At 46.3% G+C, this 18,703-nt stretch overlaps 1 protein-coding gene and 1 long non-coding RNA gene across 2 annotated transcripts in view; one reads left to right on the forward strand and one right to left on the reverse strand.

Moving 5' to 3' along the window:
• Positions 1-18,703, forward strand: part of LOC117504818 — a 3,434,143-nt gene that overhangs the window by 992,584 nt on the left and 2,422,856 nt on the right. The window lies entirely within an intron of this gene.
• Positions 1-18,703, reverse strand: part of LOC117504873 — a 241,270-nt gene that overhangs the window by 44,517 nt on the left and 178,050 nt on the right. The gene's annotated exons all lie outside the window — the stretch shown is intronic.

An 18,703-nucleotide genomic window follows, 5' to 3' on the forward strand; every position in this document is an offset into this window, starting at 1 on the left:
TTCTTATTTTCTTCAATTAGTGATGAGTAGAAAGATGTCCTAGCTTTACGGAGGGCTTTTTTTATAGAGCAACAGACTCTTTTTCCAGGCTAAGTGAAGATCTTCTAAATTAGTGAGACGCCATTTCCTCTCCAACTTACGGGTTATCTGCTTTAAGCTACGAGTTTGTGACTTATACCACGGAGTCAGGCACTTCTGATTTAAAGCTCTCTTTTTTAGAGGAGCTACAGCATCCAAAGTTGTCTTCAATGAGGATGTAAAACTATTGACGAGATACTCTATCTCACTTACAGAGTTTAGGTAGCTACTCTGCACTGTGTTGGTATATGGCATTAGAGAACATAAGGAAGGAATCATATCCTTAAACCTAGTTACAGCACTTTCTTAAAGACTTCTAGTGTAATGAAACTTATTCCCCACTGCTGGGTAGTCCATCAGAGTAAATGTAAATGTTATTAAGAAATGATCAGACAGAAGGGAGTTTTCAGGGAATACTGTTAAGTCTTCTATTTCCATACCATAAGTCAGAACAAGATCTAAGATATGATTAAAGTGGTGGGTGGACTCATTTACTTTTTGAGCAAAGCCAATAGAGTCTAATAATAGATTAAATGCAGTGTTGAAGCTGTCATTCTCAGCATCTGTGTGGATGTTAAAATCGCCCACTATAATTATCTTATCTGAGCTAAGCACTAAGTCAGACAAAAGGTCTGAAAATTCACAGAGAAACTCACACAATAATGACCAGGTGGACGATAGATAATAACAAATAAAACTGGTTTTTGGGACTTCCAATTTGGATGGACAAGACTAAGAGTCAAGCTTTCAAATGAATTAAAGCTCTGTCTGGGTTTTTGATTAATTAATAAGCTGGAATGGAAGATTGCTGCTAATCCTCCGCCCCGGCCTGTGCTACGAGCATTCTGACAGTTAGTGTGACTCGGGGGTGTTGACTCATTTAAACTAACATATTCATCCTGCTGTAACCAGGTTTCTGTAAGGCAGAATAAATCAATATGTTGATCAATTATTATATCATTTACCAACAGGGACTTAGAAGAGAGAGACCTAATGTTTAATAGCCCACATTTAACTGTTTTAGTCTGTGGTGCAGTTGAAGGTGCTATATTATTTTTTCTTTTTCAATTTTTATGCTTAAATAGATTTTTGCTGGTTGTTGGTGGTCTGGGAGCAGGCACCGTCTCTACGGGGATGGGGTAATGAGGGGATGGCAGGGGGAGAGAAGCTGCAGAGAGGTGTGTAAGACTACAACTCTGCTTCCTGGTCCCAACCCTGGACAGTCACGGTTTGGAGGATTTAAGAAAATTGGCCAGATTTCTAGAAATGAGAGCTGCTCCATCCAAAGTGGGATGGATGCCGTCTCTCCTAACAAGACCAGGTTTTCCCCAGAAGCTTTGCCAATTATCTATGAAGCCCACCTCATTTTTTGGACACCACTCAGACAGCCAGCAATTCAAGGAGAACATGCGGCTAAACATGTCACTCCCGGTCTGATTGGGGAGGGGCCCAGAGAAAACTACAGAGTCTGACATTGTTTTTGCAAAGTTACACACCGATTTAATGTTAATTTTAGTGACCTCCGATTGGCGTAACCGGGTGTCATTACTGCCGACGTGAATTACAATCTTACCAAATTTACGCTTAGCCTTAGCCAGCAGTTTCAAATTTCCTTCAATGTCGCCTGCTCTGGCCCCCGGAAGACAATTGACTATGGTTGCTGGTGTCGCTAACTTCACATTTCGCAAAACAGAGTCGCCAATAACCAGAGTTTGATCCTCGGCGGGTGTGTCGTCGAGTGGGGAAAAACGGTTAGAGATGTGAACTGGTTGGCGGTGTACACGGGGCTTCTGTTTAGGGCTACGCTTCCTCCTCACAGTCACCCAGTCGGCCTCCTTTCCCGGCTGCTCGGGATCTGCCAGAGGGAAACTAACGGCGGCTAAGCTACCTTGGTCCGCACCGACTACAGGGGCCTGGCTAGCTGTAGAATTTTCCACGGTGCGGAGCCGAGTCTCCAATTCGCCCAGCCTGGCCTCCAAAGCTACGAATAAGCTACACTTATTACAAGAACCATTACTGCTAAAGGAGGCCGAGGAATAACTAAACATTTCACACCCAGAGCAGAAAAGTGCGGGAGAGACAGGAGAAGCCGCCATGCTAAATTGGCTAAGAGCTAGTAGCTACGCTAAGCTAGCGGATTCCTAAAAACACGCAAAGTGAATAATGTGTAAATAATTTAGAGGTGATTCAGCAGAAGGAGTGCTTTAGTTAAGGCACGTAAAGATTACACTGGGAAACAAATCGTAATCTAGATAACTAGATCAATCTAACTGCGCAGATTAAACAACTAACAGATACAGAAAAACACCGCTGTGCTCCGGAACAGGAAGTGATACAATACCGCAGTGAGAGCCAACCACCAGTCAATATTTGGATCATATCCATATATTTCATAATAAGGTATGGCTGAATGAGACAGTCCATCCCACTGTACTTATTACTTTCCTTTGAAAGTTTCTCCATCTCAAAGTCACCTTATAACGATGACACTATTGAATATTAAAAAAATGAAAAATTATTTAAAAATATGCAAAAAGACATTTTTCCAAACTGAGTGCAGTCGTACAACCAGAGGGAGCTCAATGATGTGTGATGTGAGTTTGTTGCACTACAAGCTTCAAATAAAATGTTACTGAGATTTTATTCAAATTTATTACTGTAAAAAAAAAAATCTTCAAAATTATATCATCGTACATCTTTCCAATCTAAGTGTTGTAGTACAGCCAGAGGGAGTTCATTGATGCGTGATGTGAGTTTGGTGACACTACAAACGATAAATTCAAAGGTTATTGAGTTTTTATTCAAATTTATTGGAATTTTAAAAAATTAAATTATACAAAAATATACAAAAGTTTATTTTCACACCTATGTGTTATCGTACAATCAGAGGGCGTTCATTGATGTGTGATGCGAGTTTAGTTGCACTACAAGCTATACAGTGCTGTGAAAAAGTGTTTGCCCCTTGACCTTTTACATGTTTTTTTAGGACATCAAAAAACAAAACAAAAAATTCAGGCTTTATATTTTAAAATGTCTAAAATCCATCCATCCATCCATTTTCTTCCACTTTATCCGGAGTCGGGTCGCGGGGGCAGCAGCTCAAGCAAAGTCGCCCAGACCTCCCGATCCACACACACCTCCCCCAGCTCCTCCGGGGGGAACCCCAAGGCGTTCCCAAGCCAGCAGAGAGATGTAGTCCCTCCAGCGTGTCCTGGGTCTTCCCCGGGGCCTCCTCCCAATGGGACGTGCCCGGAACACCTCTCCAGCGAGGCGTCCAGGGGGCATCCGGAAAAGATGCCCGAGCCACCTCAACTGACTCCTTTCGACGTGGAGGAGCAGCGGCTCGACTCCAAGCTCCTCCCGAGTGGCCGAGCTCCTCACCCTATCTCTAAGGGAGCGCCCAGCCACCCTGCGGAGGAAACTCATCTCGGCCGCTTGTACTTGCGATCTCGTTCTTTCTGTCATGAGCCAAATCTCATGACCATAGGTGAGGATTGGAACATAGATCGATCAGTAAATTGAGAGCTTTGCCCCCCTACTCAGCTCTCTCTTCACCACGACGGTCCGATACAGCGACCGCATCACTGCAGATGCTGCACCGATCCGTCTATCGATCTCACGCTCCATCTGTCCCTCACTCATGAACAAGACCCCAAGATACTTAAACTCCTCCACTTGTTGAGGCAAGGACACGCCACTGACCTGAAGAGGGCAAAGCACCTTTTTCCGGTCGAGGACCATGGCCTCGGATTTGGAGGTGCTGATTTTCATCCCGGACGCTTCACACTCGGCTGCAAACCGCCCCAGTGCACACTGAAGGTCCTGATTTGACGAAGCCAACAGAACCACATCGTCCGCAAACAGCAGAGACGAGATTCTGTGGTTCACAGAATCACAGGGTGCCTCGAGGGACACGGTCGAATGCCTTCTCCAGATCCACAAAACACGTGGACTGGTTGGGTGAACTCCCATGAACCCTCGAGCACCCGATGGAGTGTGTAGAGCTGGTCCAGTGTGCCACGACCAGGACGAAAACCACGCTGCTCCTCCTGAAACCGAGGTTCGACCACCGGTCGAATTCTCCTCTCCAGTACTCTGGAATAGACCTTACCGGGGAGGCTGAGGAGTGTGATCCCCCTATAGTTGGAACACACCCTCCGGTCCCCCTTCTTAAACAGAGGGACCACCACCCCGGTCTGCCAATCCAGAGGCACTGTCCCCGATCGCCACACGATGTTGCAGAGGCGTGTCAGCCAAGACAGCCCCACAACATCCAGAGACTTAAGGTACTCAGGACGGATTTCATCCACCCCAGGAGCCTTGCCACCGAGGAGCTTTCTAACCACCTCGGTGACTTCGACCTGGGTAATGGATGAGTCCGCCTCTGAGTTCCCAGTCTCTGCTTCCTCTTCGGAAGACGTGACGATGGGATTGAGGAGATCCTCAAAGTACTCCTTCCACCACCCGACAACATCCCCAGTCAGGGTCAACAGCTCCCGACCCGCACCGTAAACAGTGCTGGTGGAGAGCTGCTTCCGCCTCCTGAGGCATCGGACGGTTTGCCAGAATCTCTTCGAGGCCGACCGATAGTCCTCCTCCATAGCCTCCCCGAACTCCTCCCAGATCTGAGTTTTTGCCTCAGCGACTGCACGGGCTGCGGCACGCTTGGCCTGCCGGTATCTGTCAGCTGCCTCTGGGGTCCCACCTACCAACAAAGATAAGTAGGACTCCTTCTTCAGTTTGACGGCATCCCTTACTTCCGGTGTCCACCACCGGGTTCGGGGATTGCTGCCGCAACAGGCACTAGAGACCTTGCGACCACAGCTACGAGCAGCTGCATTGACAATGGAAGTGGAGAACATGGTCCACTCATACTCCATGTCTCCAACCTCCCCCGGGATCTGGGAGAAGCTCTCCCGGAGGTGGGAGTTGAAGACCTCGCTGACAGAGGGTTCCGCTGTCTAAAATCATGCCCTTTAAACTCACAGTGAAAAGTAATATCTACATTATGAATTAAAATAAATAAAAACTGAAAGCCGAAATGATGGCGTGAATAAGTAAGTGCCCCCTTTAGTATAGCACATGTAAACCATCACTTTTATATACAGTTTTCTTCGGACAAGTCAGGGGATGGATACATGAACATTCCCAAGACACTGACTATGTCTTGGACATTATTTACATGACTTATGAAGAAATACAAACAGTGTGGCACTCTATGGTAAATCTGTGTGGAGTAGATAGTTCTCAAAAACTGAGGGACTATATAAGAAGGTGGAGAGTGAGGAAAGCCACCAAGACACGAGGACAACCCTGAAGAAGTTATAGATTTCTCTGGCTGTGATTGAAGAAATTGTGCATAGTACAAGTTTTGCATTTTGTATCACCACTCCTGCCTTGAGTTGCACAGAGAATAATTTTCTTTCAACAAAACATCAGATCTATGCTTAAATCACAAATGTGCCTTCTGGCAAATTGTAGCTGAACTTTCAAGTGTTTCTTTTTCTTCTTTTTTTATAGAAACCGTCTCTATACCACGTCATCATGAAGCTGTATTACTGGTGATACACTTTTATCGAATGGCAAAACATCATAGCTTCTGTTTCTATAATAATATACCAGATTTATATCTTAGCCAACAAGTTATGATTTAATTTTACTACTAGTCTACATACTAAAATACGTATACTACAGTCTGTATTAATATTTAGGTTTTAGAAGCTAACTCCTATATATTATGTACCATATTTATTATATATGTTGTTTATTACCTTTATTATTTCTATATCAGTTATATATATTATGTCTTATGATATATTATTATATATACCCATTTTCTTGAGCTGCTTGGGTGGGTAGGGAGAGTTCCCATGGGATAAAAAAAGCTTTACAACCTACCATCCCTGGTTCTCAAGACCAGGCACCTAAGTGACTCTACTCTGTTCTACTCTTCTTTTTTATATATTTAGATATACCTTTGTATACTAGTATAGTTCCACCTTAGAATTGGAATATAGTATAGAAGACAAACCTTACTGAATTTTCATGTAAAAGGTCAAGGGGGCAAACACTTTTTCAAAGCACTGTAAATCAACAGTTATGAGATTTTATTTACATTTATCCCATGAGTGGATGTGGAGATGTCCTCTGTGAGGACACTGGATGTGGACATGTCCTCTACCTGACGATCTGTCTGTGAGCAGAAATTGATTTAACACAATCATGAGAGAACTCATGAGGAGGTGAGAGTGCAGAGGAGCTGCAGCCAGGCTGTGTGATTTATAGCTCAACAACAATGGAGCACAGCAGGAATCAGAAATTGGCGTCGGGTAGCGTTATATTTTGTGGGTGTGGCATCCAGTCATGTTAAGTACTGTTACGTTGCCTCAACTTGTGTGAAAACTACTTCCTTTCTGCACTACACTGAAAATCCGCTTACCTCGAGTGGACATATGATGAAAACACCAAATCAGGCTGGGAAGTGACCAACTTCATCACTAAACATGACAAACCATTAACAGAGGCGGAGCTTAACAAACACTGTGCCACACCATTGGTGGAGAACATTTGTCCTGAGAAGAAGCAACAAATTTCTGATGTTTGTTTGTCTCATAACACTGTGGCACAGAGGACTGAAGACACAACATCTGATATTAAAAATACAACTGAGGGACGGAGGTGAATTTAAAGCACAGATTCTTCTGACATCAATCAGTTACTGATTTTTTTTTTGAGTCTCTGATGATGACATGAACGTCACAGAAGAGCTGCCCTCCAAAAGTACTGGAACACTTGGTATTTCACATATTTTAATTTGTTTATGCCATTTCTAATACAAAAAATACAAGAAATTAAAATTTCTAAAATTATTTTCCTTAAACTAAAACTGAAATCAAATATCTACAAGTTGATATAAATTAATTAAAAATATAAAAACCAAGATGATCAAAAACTTTGGTATAATAGCTGTAAATTACTGGTTTTATTGCCAGTTTTTTATTTTCAGACAAATCAGGGGGATGGACACATGAACATTTCCAAGTCACTGAATATGTTTTGACTATATTTACATCAATTATTAAGAAATACAAACAGTATGGTACTCGATGGTAAATCTGTACGAAGCAGACAGTTCTGAAAAACTGACTGTGCAAGAAGCAGAAGAGTGAGGAAAGCCACCAAGACAACCCAGAAGAAGTTACTGTACAGGCTTCTGTGGCTGTGATTGGAGAAATTGTGCACAGTGCATGTTTTGCATTTTGTATCACCAGTTATACAGCTTCATGATGAAGTGATACAGAAGAGGATTTTCTTTCACCAAATGAAACCCAGGCTTCATCTCAGATGGACCTTCTGACAAAATGGAGCTGAACTTTCAGGTCTTTTTTGAAAGAAAATCCAGGCTGCCTCAAATCTTTTTCCTTGTGGATTTATATCAGATCAGCAAGACATAAATGGGTGATTCTTTAACTACGTGCACTATTGGCCTTGTAAATGTAATTTCCACCACACCATTGCCTTACAATATAAAGCGCCTTGGGGCAACTGTTTGTTGTGATTTGGCGCTATATACATGTGCTCTGATGTTACTGTTCATCTCCATAGAAACTACCCAAACAATCTGCTGTGAGGGCCGCCAGAAGAGGAGGTACTGCTGGCCCACCACCACCAGATGGCGCCCTGCCTGGAGTGCAGGCTTCAGGCTCGAGAGGGCGCTGCCGCCACGGACACAGCCGGGGGTGACAGCTGTTACTCATCATCTCATGACAGCTATCACCCATCTACACTTCATCATTCTCCTCCATAAAAACTGGACTTCATCTCCACCTCGTTGCCGAGATATCATCTACCAGTAGAGGTAACTTTCTCAGCAGTTGTTTTTGTCTTTTCAGACAGTGTTTGCTTCTGTATTGTTTGCAGTCAGTTCTGTGAGTGCTCGCAACTGGAGGCTGAGATTGTGATACGTGGAGAGCTGACGTCTTCGCTCCCCACGCCAAACTGTTGATAAGTACTCATTACTACTGCATGTGCCAGTTTTCTGGATTAGAGGTGGAGGTGGAATTCCCACCATTTGTTATTACTGGGTGTGCACACACCCACCTTTGATTGTTTCTGCTCCTCGCCAGCAGTACCAGATCCGACGCTCAGAGACGGTGGCCACCTGGGGACTCGGGACTTGGCGGCTCCAGTATTCTCCAGGTTCAGTGGCGGAGGAAATCGTGTGGTTCCGGTTCTTCTCAGGACAGACGTCTTCTATCCTCGAGCCTGCCCACACGTCACCTTTGTGATTGACTATTGTCTTACATTCTTAATCTGTTGTATTGTGGTTGTGCTTATTCACAACAGTAAAAGTGTTCATTTTTGACTCTATCATTGTCCGTTCATTTACGCCCCCCTGTTGTGGGTCTGTGTCACAACACTTTCCCAACAGGATATCTCGGCCAGCGTCATGGATCCCGAGGGGCGTCACCCAGCCGTTGAACAGCCAGTGGAAGAGCAGGGTGCACGGCCGTCTGCAGGAGGTGTGTTTGGTGAGTTGCAGCAAATCCTCACCGCCTTTACTGCTCAGATGGATCAGATGACCGAGCAAAACGTCATCCTTAATCGCAGGATGGAGGCTCTCACCGCACAGGTGGAAGCGCGCGCTCAGGGCGCTGCTGCAGCTCCTCCTCCTGCCGACCCAGTGCAGAATACAGACGTTCCACTGGTCGTTCAACGACCCCCCCCCCACCATCCCCTGAAGCATACATAAGCCCCCCCAGAGCCGTACGGGGGTTGTGTGGAGACGTGCACGGACTTTCTTATGCAGTGTTCGCTCATCTTTGCACAACGTCCCGTAATGTACGCGTCTGATGCCAGTAAGGTGGCTTATGTCATTAACTTGCTCATGAGGCACGCGTGAGGCACGCGCCTGGGCTACGGCGCTTTGGGAGCAAAATTCATGGCTCCTTCACACGTATGCTGGGTTTGTGAGGGAGTTCAGAACGGTTTTTGATCACCCTAATAGAGGAGAAACAGCTTCAACTGTGCTGCTGTCAATGAGACAGGGGCGCCGGAGCACAGCCGCTTATGCAGTCGACATCCGCATCGCGGCTGCGAGGTCCGGCTGGAATGACGCTGCGCTCCGCGCCACCTTCATAAACGGACTGTCGTCGGTCCTGAAGGAGCACCTGGTGGCTAAGGACGAACCGCGAGATTTAGATGGGCTTATCAATCTCGTTATACAGTTAGACAATCGGTTCGAGGAACGCCGTCGGGAGCGAGACGAAGGACGTGGCCGGGTACGCGCCGTCCCTCTCCCTTCTGGTTCCAAAAGGGTTCCGCCCTCCCCACGCTCCACAGCCGCAGCGCTCCGTGTGGCAACAGCTCCCCCTGCTGACGTTGCTAGGGAAACGCACAGGGCCAAAATGAGAACAGATGACAGAATGAGGAGGCTGGTCCGTGGGGAGTGTTTTCTCTGCAGCTCAAAAGAGCACATACAGAAAAACTGCCCCAAACGGCCAAAACGACAACACTCGCCCTTAGAGACTGGGCGAAGGGGGGGGGTCATAACATTCACGTGGGACACACACGTATTGCCACACGACTCTCAGTTACAATCCTGAGCGGGGATTTAACCCTTCAAGCCCCAGCACTGGTGGACACGGGGTCGGAAGAGAATCTGCTAGACAGCAGATGGACTAGGGAGGTAGGGCTCCCTCTGGTGGCGCTCCCTTCGCCATTGCAGGTGCAGGCACTAGATGGCACCCTTCTCCCCTTAATCATGCACAAGACACAACCAGTAACTCTGGTGGTGTCTGGAAATCATGGTGAGGTGATTGAGTTTTTTGTGACTCCTTCTTCCTCCCGCGTGATTTTGGGCTTCCCGTGGATGTTGAAGCACAATCCCCGGATTGACTGGCCGTCTGGGGTGGTGGTTCAGTGGAGTGAAACCTGCCATCGGGTGTGTTTAGGATCCTCGGTTCCTCCCGGTTTACATGCTAAGGAGGAGGTCAAAGTCCCTCCCAATCTGACAGCGGTGCCGGTTGAGTACCACGATCTTGCTGACGTCTTCAGCAAGGATCTGGCACTCACCCTTCCCTCGCACCGTCCGTACGATTGTGCCATTGATTTGATTCCAGGCGTGGAGTTTCCGTCCAGCAGGCTGTACAACCTCTCACGACCTAAGCGCGAATCAATGGAGACCTACATCCGGGACTCATTAGCTGCTGGGCTGATCCAGAATTCCACCTCCCCGATGGGTGCAGGTTTCTTTTTTGTGGGCAAGAAAGATGGCGGACTCTGTCCATGCATTGATTACAGGGGGCTGAATGAGATTACGGTTCGCAACCGATACCCGTTGCCATTGTTAGATTCCGTGTTCACCCCCTGCATGGAGCCAAAATATTTACAAAGTTGGATCTTAGGAATGCGTATCACCTGGTTTGGGTCCGGAAAGGAGACGAGTGGAAGACGGCATTTAACACCCCGTTAGGTCACTTCGAGTACCTGGTCATGCCGTTCAGCCTCACTAATGCCCCTGCAACGTTCCAAGCTTTGGTAAATGACGTCTTACGGGACTTCCTGCACCGATTCGTCTTCGTATATCTGGACGATATACTCATCTTTTCTCCGGACCCTGAGACTCATGTCCAGCATGTACGTCAGGTCCTGCAGCGGTTGTTGGAGAACCGGCCATTTGTGAAGGGCGAGAAGTGCGAGTTCCACCGCACCTCTTTGTCCTTCCTGGGGTTTATCATCTCCTGCAACTCCGTCGCCCCTGATCCGGCCAAGGTCACGGCGGTGAGAGATTGGCCCCAACCAACAAGCCACAGGAAGCTGCAACAGTTCCTCGGCTTTGCAAATTTCTACAGGAGGTTCATTAAGGGCTACAGTCAGGTAGTTAGCCCCCTGACAGCCCTGACCTCTCCAAAAGTCCCCTTCACCTGGTCGGATCGGTGTGAAGCCGCGTTCAAGGAGTTGAAACGACGGTTCTCGACTGCACCAGTTCTGGTGCAGCCCGACCCTAGTCGCCAGTTCGTGGTCGAAGTGGACGCCTCTGACTCAGGGATAGGAGCCGTGCTTTCCCAGAGCAGAGAGACCGATAAGGTTCTTCACCCGTGTGCCTATTTTTCCCACAGGTTGATCCCGGCCGAACAAAACTATGACGTCGGCAATCGAGAACTCCTTGCAGTGAAAGAGGCTCTTGAGGAGTGGAGACACCTGTTGGAGGGAGCGTCTGTGCCATTTGCGGTTTTCACTGACCATCGGAACCTGGAGTATATCAGGACTGCCAAGCGGCTGAACCCCAGGCAAGCCCGCTGGTCACTGTTCTTCGGTCGTTTTGACTTCCAAATCACTTACCGCCCCGGGACCAAGAACCAGAGATCGGATGCCTTGTCCCGGGTGCATGAAGATTAAGTCAAAACTGAGCTGTCGGATCCACCGGAGTCCATCATTCCAGAGTCCACTATCGTGGCAACCCTCACCTGGGACGTTGAGAAGACCGTCCGGGAGGCCCTGGAACGGAGCCCGGACCCTGGAACTGGTCCGAGGAACAGACTTTACGTCCCACCAGAGGCTAGAGCTGCAGTTCTGGATTTCTGTCACGGTTCCAAGCTCTCCTGTCATCCGGGGGTGCGAAGGACCGTGGCAGTTATCCGGCAGCGCTTCTGGTGGGTGTCCATGGAGGCCGACATCCGGGAGTATATCCAGGCCTGCACCACCTGTGCCAGGGGCAAAGCTGAGCACAAGAAGACCCAAGGGCTTCTCCAGCCGCTGCCAGTGCCTCATCGCCCCTGGTCCCATATCGGCCTGGATTTCGTCACGGGCCTCCCGCCGTCCCAGGGCAACATCACCATCCTCACGATAGTGGACCGATTCTCCATGGCGGCCCACTTCGTGGCCCTCCCGAAGCTCCCTACTGCCCAGGAGGCTGCGGACCTCCTGGTCCACCACGTCGTCCGTCTGCATGGGATACCAACTGACATTGTCTCGGATCATGGTCCCCAGTTTTCCTTTCAAGTCTGGAAGAGTTTCTGCAGAGAACTGGGGGCCACCGTGAGCCTCTCGTCCGGGTACCACCCACAGACGAACGGACAGGTAGAACGGGCCAACCAAGAGCTGGAACAGACCCTTCGCTGTGTGACATCCGCGCATCCGATGGCCTGGAGTAACCATCTGGCCTGGATCGAGTATGCCCATAACAGCCAGGTGTCTTCTGCCACCGGCCTCTCCCCATTTGAGGTGTGTCTGGGGTACCAGCCCCCATTGTTTCCCGTGGTGGAGGGAGAGATCGGTGTGCCCTCGGTCCAGGCCCACCTGCGGAGGTGCCGTCGGGTGTGGCGCACCGCCTGTTCTGCCTTGTTGAAGGCCCGGACGAGGGCTAAGGCCCATGCAGACCGCCGGCGGACCCCGGCCCCTGCATACCAGCCCGGGCAGGAGGTGTGGTTGTCTACGAAGGACATTCCCTTACAAGTGGACTCCCCGAAATTGAAGGACAGGTACATTGGCCCCTTCAAGATCCTCAAGGTCCTCAGCCCGGCCGCAGTGAAGCTCCAACTCCCAGCTTCACTGCGGATCTACCCCGTCTTCCATGTTTCCCGGATCAAACCACACCACACCTCATCCCTCTGTGCTCCCAGTCCGGCGCCGCCTCCTGCCCGCATCGTTGACGGGGAGCCAGCTTGGACCGTGCGCCGGCTCCTGGACGTCCGTCGGATGGGCCGGGGGTTTCAGTATCTGGTGGACTGGGAGGGGTATGGACCCGAAGAACGCTCCTGGGTGAAGAGGAGCTTCATCCTGGATCCGGCCCTCCTGGCCGATTTCTACCGCCGCCACCCGGACAAGTCTGGTCGGGTGCCAGGAGGCGCCCGTTGAGGGGGGGGTCCTGTTGTGTGGCCCCCAGAAGAGGAGGTACTGCTGGCCCACCACCACCAGATGGCGCCCTGCCTGGAGTGCAGGCTTCAGGCTCGAGAGGGCGCTGCCGCCACGGACACAGCCGGGGGTGACAGCTGTTACTCATCATCTCATGACAGCTGTCACCCATCTACACTTCATCATTCTCCTCCATAAAAACCGGACTTCATCTCCACCTCGTTGCCGAGATATCATCTACCAGTAGAGGTAACTTTCTCAGCCGTTGTTTTTGTCTGTTCAGACAGTGTTTGCTTCTGTATTGTTTGCAGTCAGTTCTGTGAGCACTCACAACTGGAGGCTGAGTTTGTGATACGTGGAGAGCTGACGTCTTCGCTCCCCACACCAAACTGTTGATAAGTACTCATTACTACTGCACGTGCCAGTTTTCTGGATTAGAGGTGGAGGTGGAATTCCCACCATTTGTTATTACTGGGTGTGCACACACCCACCTTTGATTGTTTCTGCTCCTCACCAGCAGTACCAGATCTGACGCTCGGAGACGGTGGCCACCTGGGGACTCGGGACTTGGCGGCTCCAGTATTCTCCAGGTTCAGTGGCAGAGGAAATCGTGTGGTTCCGGTTCTTCTCAGGACAGACGTCTTCTATCCTCGAGCCTGCCCACACGTCACCTTTGTGATTGACTATTGTCTTACATTCTTAATCTGTTGTATTGTGGTTGTGCTCATTCACAACAGTAAAAGTGTTCATTTTTGACTCTATCATTGTCCGTTCATTTACGCCCCCTGTTGTGGGTCCGTGTCATGACACTTTCCCAACACAATCTTTCATACAAACTTTTTAAAGGGACATTATTGTTGTGGTGGAAATTACGGCAATAGTGTGGGACAACATTTCGTTTAAAAAATCACAACAGTTGTATGACATTGAATACCTCAATTATGTTTTGATTATTTTACTGATATTTTATTCAGAGATATTTTAAAACATTAGAAAAAACATTTGTTTACTATTCATTTTTATCATTGAAGATCATAAGTCTGGGTGTGGGACAAGCACAAAACGGCAATATTTGCATATAATGATGCTGAAAAAAGGTGAAAAAGTCATCATAGACTACTAGAACAAATTTCTTAACACACTTTCATTGTAAAGATAACTATTAATTTGTGAAATTTCCCCTTTTTTCTTTTTTTCATAAAATATGATCAAGGGACAAAAGTGCCCGTAGTCTAAGAATCACCCAAATATGACACACACACATGTGTAAAATACATTACAGAACACTATGGAAATTTAGACAAATAAAAGTGTCTTCAGACATGATATTGGAAACATACAGAGAAATGTCAACAAGCACACGCTCAGTCCACTTTGTGAGGGGTTACACAATCTGAGGAGAGACTCATCACTCTCTCATCTCTTGTCTCTCTGATGGATTTCAACAGGAAATACAGGATTTCAGTGATTTTGACTATAAAAATGATCAAAACTCATTTGTGCACCACATCGAAATTACATTTAAAACATCCTCATGTGAAGCTCCTTGAGGAAGATCTGTTGTGGTCAAGGGGGAGGAGTCATAGTCAGAGAAGCAGTGGGGGGTCGTTGTGAGCAGGCTATAGTGGGGGGGGGAGCTGCAGACCTTTGACCTCCTGAGAGGCTGCAAAGTACATTTGGGGCTTAAATTACTGAGACCACAAGTTCTTTTTGCTCCAGATAAACTTTTTCTGCAAATGACCAAACATTCCTGTTTTGACCTTTGACCCCACTGCCACCTCTTCAGAGAGTTCAGTAACAGGTCAGCAAAATTATTCCATTGAAGATGCTGAAATATTGGAACAGAATATAAAGATTCACATTTGAACATCTAAATTACTTGGACCAACTTAAACTAAATCTCACATTCGCTGTGGTACAGAAATCCAACCTGGACGACCTCATTTCTTCATTTAAAATCAATTCAGAAAACTACAGCATTCACACTAGATCTAGTGTCTTGTCCTTGGTTGTTCCCTCGGTTGGATCCTTTGGGGCAACATCCTTTTCTTCTACTGATGCTACTTGATCTACAAACAAAATCCTGCAGGAAAAAAAAAATGGATTTTAAAAATAGGGTCAAACAATAGCAATTTTCCCTGATGGTCAAGTTTTACTGATAACTTTGTCTACTTTTAGACTTTGTTATTTAAAAATATACAGTTTCAATAATGTGTTAATACTTTTATTATGTCCTGTTGTTTTTATAAGACAGCAGTGAGACCAGCTATGTTGTGTTGCTGAGAGACGGTGACACCAACAAAAAGACAGGAGGCGGAGCTGAAGATGTTGAGAGTCTATCTGGGAGTGACGAGAATGGACAGGATTAGGAATGAACATATCAGAGGGATGGCTCAGGTGGACAGTTTGGAGACAAAGTCAGAGAGGTGAGATTGAGATGGTTTGGACGTGCAGATGAGGGAGCCAGGTTATATAGAGAGAAGGATGCTGAGGATGGAGCCACCAGGCAGGAGGAGAAAAGGGAGGCCAAACCTGCCCCTCCCCCTTCCAACCATCCCTGCTGAAGCCACTTTTGTCTTTGAGCTCAATCTGCAGCTCCCCCCCCCCCCCCCCCCCCCCCCCCCCCACTAAAGCCTGCTCACAACAACAACCCCCCACTGCTTCTCTGACTATGACTCCTCCCCCTTAACCACAACAGATCTTCCTCAAGGAGCTTCACATGACGATGTTTTAAATGTAATTTTGATGTGGTGCACAAATGAGTTTTGATCATTTTTATAGTCAAAATCACTGAAATTTCACTGTATCACTGTATTTCCTGTTGAAATACAACAGAGACAAGCTCAGTATTTTGCTCACTGCTCAGTGTGGTGCTGTTGTTGGGCGACATCGCTGCCATTTTGGCATTGTGGCATAGTTTCTCCGTACTCTCACGCGTGCCACTAGTCTACCTGTGGACAACACACAGAATGTGTCTCTTCCCAGATAGATCTCTGTCAGTGCAGCTTCTTGTTCTGACTATAACACAAAGTTAACTCCTAAGTTTTTAATCGCCAACTGGAATCAAAACATTCCAACAGTATATTTCTGATCTCTTCCACATCAAACTCCATCGTGTCGATGTTTACAAAGTGCTTCAGTGATAACAGGTGAAATTGCTCCAATATGAAGTTAAATTTGTCTCATTAATACTTGCAAATGCACAGAGTAGTCCATGAGCCACTCATCAGTTTTGACCAAATCTGTACCATTTAAGGGGAATAAACAACACTTCCAGCCTCAGTGTATCATGGCCTACACAGAAATGCATGATAGCCATCCCAGGGTGGTAGGTCTAAACAGGTAGGGGTCAATGAAGAATTACACAGAGGTCAAACTTTAAAAATGCTTCAATCATGCTGAAAACTGTATCACATTACTTGTTTGATCATAATTCCAAAAAGGTATAGTTTGGACTATCTGTGATGGAATGGTCTGGAATTATGGGGTATAAACAGCAAACACTGTGACAAAGGTCAGTTTCAGTTTGTATAGGGCTCAAAAGTTAAAAGTTGCTAAAATTCAGTAAAAAAATTATGCAAATTATTGTTTGGGTTCTAATAAGGAATAGTTTGCACCATGTGTTATGTGTAGTTGTCATGTCACAGGGCAATATATGTCACGTCATAGAATCCTTTACCTTCGAGACCAAACATTCAACAGTCAAAACTATTACATTTATTAATCCTTTTATTTAAAGCAATAATTTGCATCATTTTGTACTGAAATTGTAGCAACTTTAACTTTTGACCCCTGTACAAACTGAAACTGACCTTTGTCACCATTTTTGCTGTTTTTACCCCATAACTCCAAAACATTCCATCACAGATAGTCCAAACTGTACCTTTTTGGAATCGATATGATCAGACAAGTAATGTGATATAGTTTTCAACATGATTGGAGCATTTTTAAAGTTTGACCTCTGTGTAATTCTTCACTGACCCCAACCTGGCTACAGCTACTACCATGGGATGGCTATCATACATTTTTGTGTAGGCCATGATACACTGAGGCTGGATTCAAAGTCTTGTTTATTCCCCTTAAGTGGTACCGAAAACCTGCTTGGCTCATGGACGAGAGGGTGATTTACAAATATTCCTCGATTTGTACACGTGTTTTGTGATCCACAAACACAAAAGCATTTGCAAAACTGAAAACTGTGTTCTCCTGTTGGTGTTTAGCTGCACCGCCCCCTGCCAGTCAAAATGCATAAACAGCACTGCCATCTATTGGATGGAAATGTAAATAGCAACTTACATATTTGTGGATCTCAACTTAAGTTTTGCACTGAGAATGTCTCAATACCGCGTAAGTGAGCAACACGATGAATGTGTGTAATTGGTGATCTACAAATGCTGAATCACACTTCACAAACAGAATTTTCAGTTTTGCAAATGCTTTTGTGTTTGTGGATCACAAAACACGTGTACAAATCAAGAGATATTTGTAAATCACCCTCTGTGCATTTGCAAGTATTGAGACAAATTTAACTCCATACGAGTCTTGATTTTGTCCCGTTCATGTCCACTTAAACTTTTTTTTTTTTTTACACCACTATCGATGTCTTTAACGTGGTCTTCGTCCTCTCTGTAATTTTGATCATGTTACAGATGCAGCTCAACAAAACAAACTTGCAGACACTCAAAATGTCCACATCCGGGTTCTTTCAGTGACTTTAGATATTACAGAGATTCTGATTGGATGAAAGTTCACTCTTGTAGAAAAAGTAACCAACTTCATTGAGCGTTTTAGTTTGGAGTTTCAGCAGCACCATTATGGTTCACATGTATATGAGGAAAGATTTAACTGGCACTGATGACCCGCGCAGCACCAACACCCAAACATTTTCTTTACGGATTTACACTGATCTCAGAAATGACCCAGAAAAACTCTGAAATCCACAGATCAGTGGAAAATTTTCATCTCTGATCCAGGCAGGTTTTAGGATCAGTGGAATTTATCTGGTGAATCCAGATGTTTCTCTGGAGTCTAGAAGTTTGTTTCCTGCTGCTGTCAGACTGAATTTGTCAAACTCAGACTGTGTGACTGAGTGAACACAAAGTGTTTGATTTTGGAGTTCCGTAACATTCACACATGGCTGAGTTTGGCTCTGATTCAAACCGGTTTTCACAAGTCTGAACTGAGACTGAGCTGAGGACTGAAGGTCACTCGAGTGGCGTCTCTGGGCTCTTTAAGCGCACACTTTGATCTCATCCTTGATTTTGCTGCCGACTGTCTCACAAAGCCAACAAACAACTTGACCTCATGATGACTCAGTTGTTTTACCGACGACACAGCGGTCGCTCTATTTTTCAGACTGTTTCTTTTAATTCAGGTTCTCTGCAGGAAAATCTACAAAATCTTCTTGAAACAATCATTTTGGACATGACCTTCAGTCCATCACCTGCTGGTGGAACCTCCACCATCAACTTTTGTCCCCGCTGATGGTTTGACCTCTGACCTTACAGGTACAGCAGCAGACATCATGAACCGGTTCTAATTAATAACCAGAGCTCACTCGGGTTTATTCTAATTATTTCCCTGCAATATGCAGGTGAGGAAAATGATGACACACCCCAAAATACTTTACCAACGGCTGTTAATTCTGTAAGAGTCATTTTAGTGTTTACATTATTGTGTAAATAGACTTTTGAATGAAACCTGAAGTTGCAGCTGAAATGTTGACAGCAGTGTGTTGACTGGATCAGAGGACAGAAATTTACTGGAAATA

Source organism: Thalassophryne amazonica, chromosome 23 (genome assembly GCF_902500255.1).
Source record: "Thalassophryne amazonica chromosome 23, fThaAma1.1, whole genome shotgun sequence".
Taxonomy (NCBI): Eukaryota; Metazoa; Chordata; class Actinopteri; order Batrachoidiformes; family Batrachoididae; genus Thalassophryne; species Thalassophryne amazonica.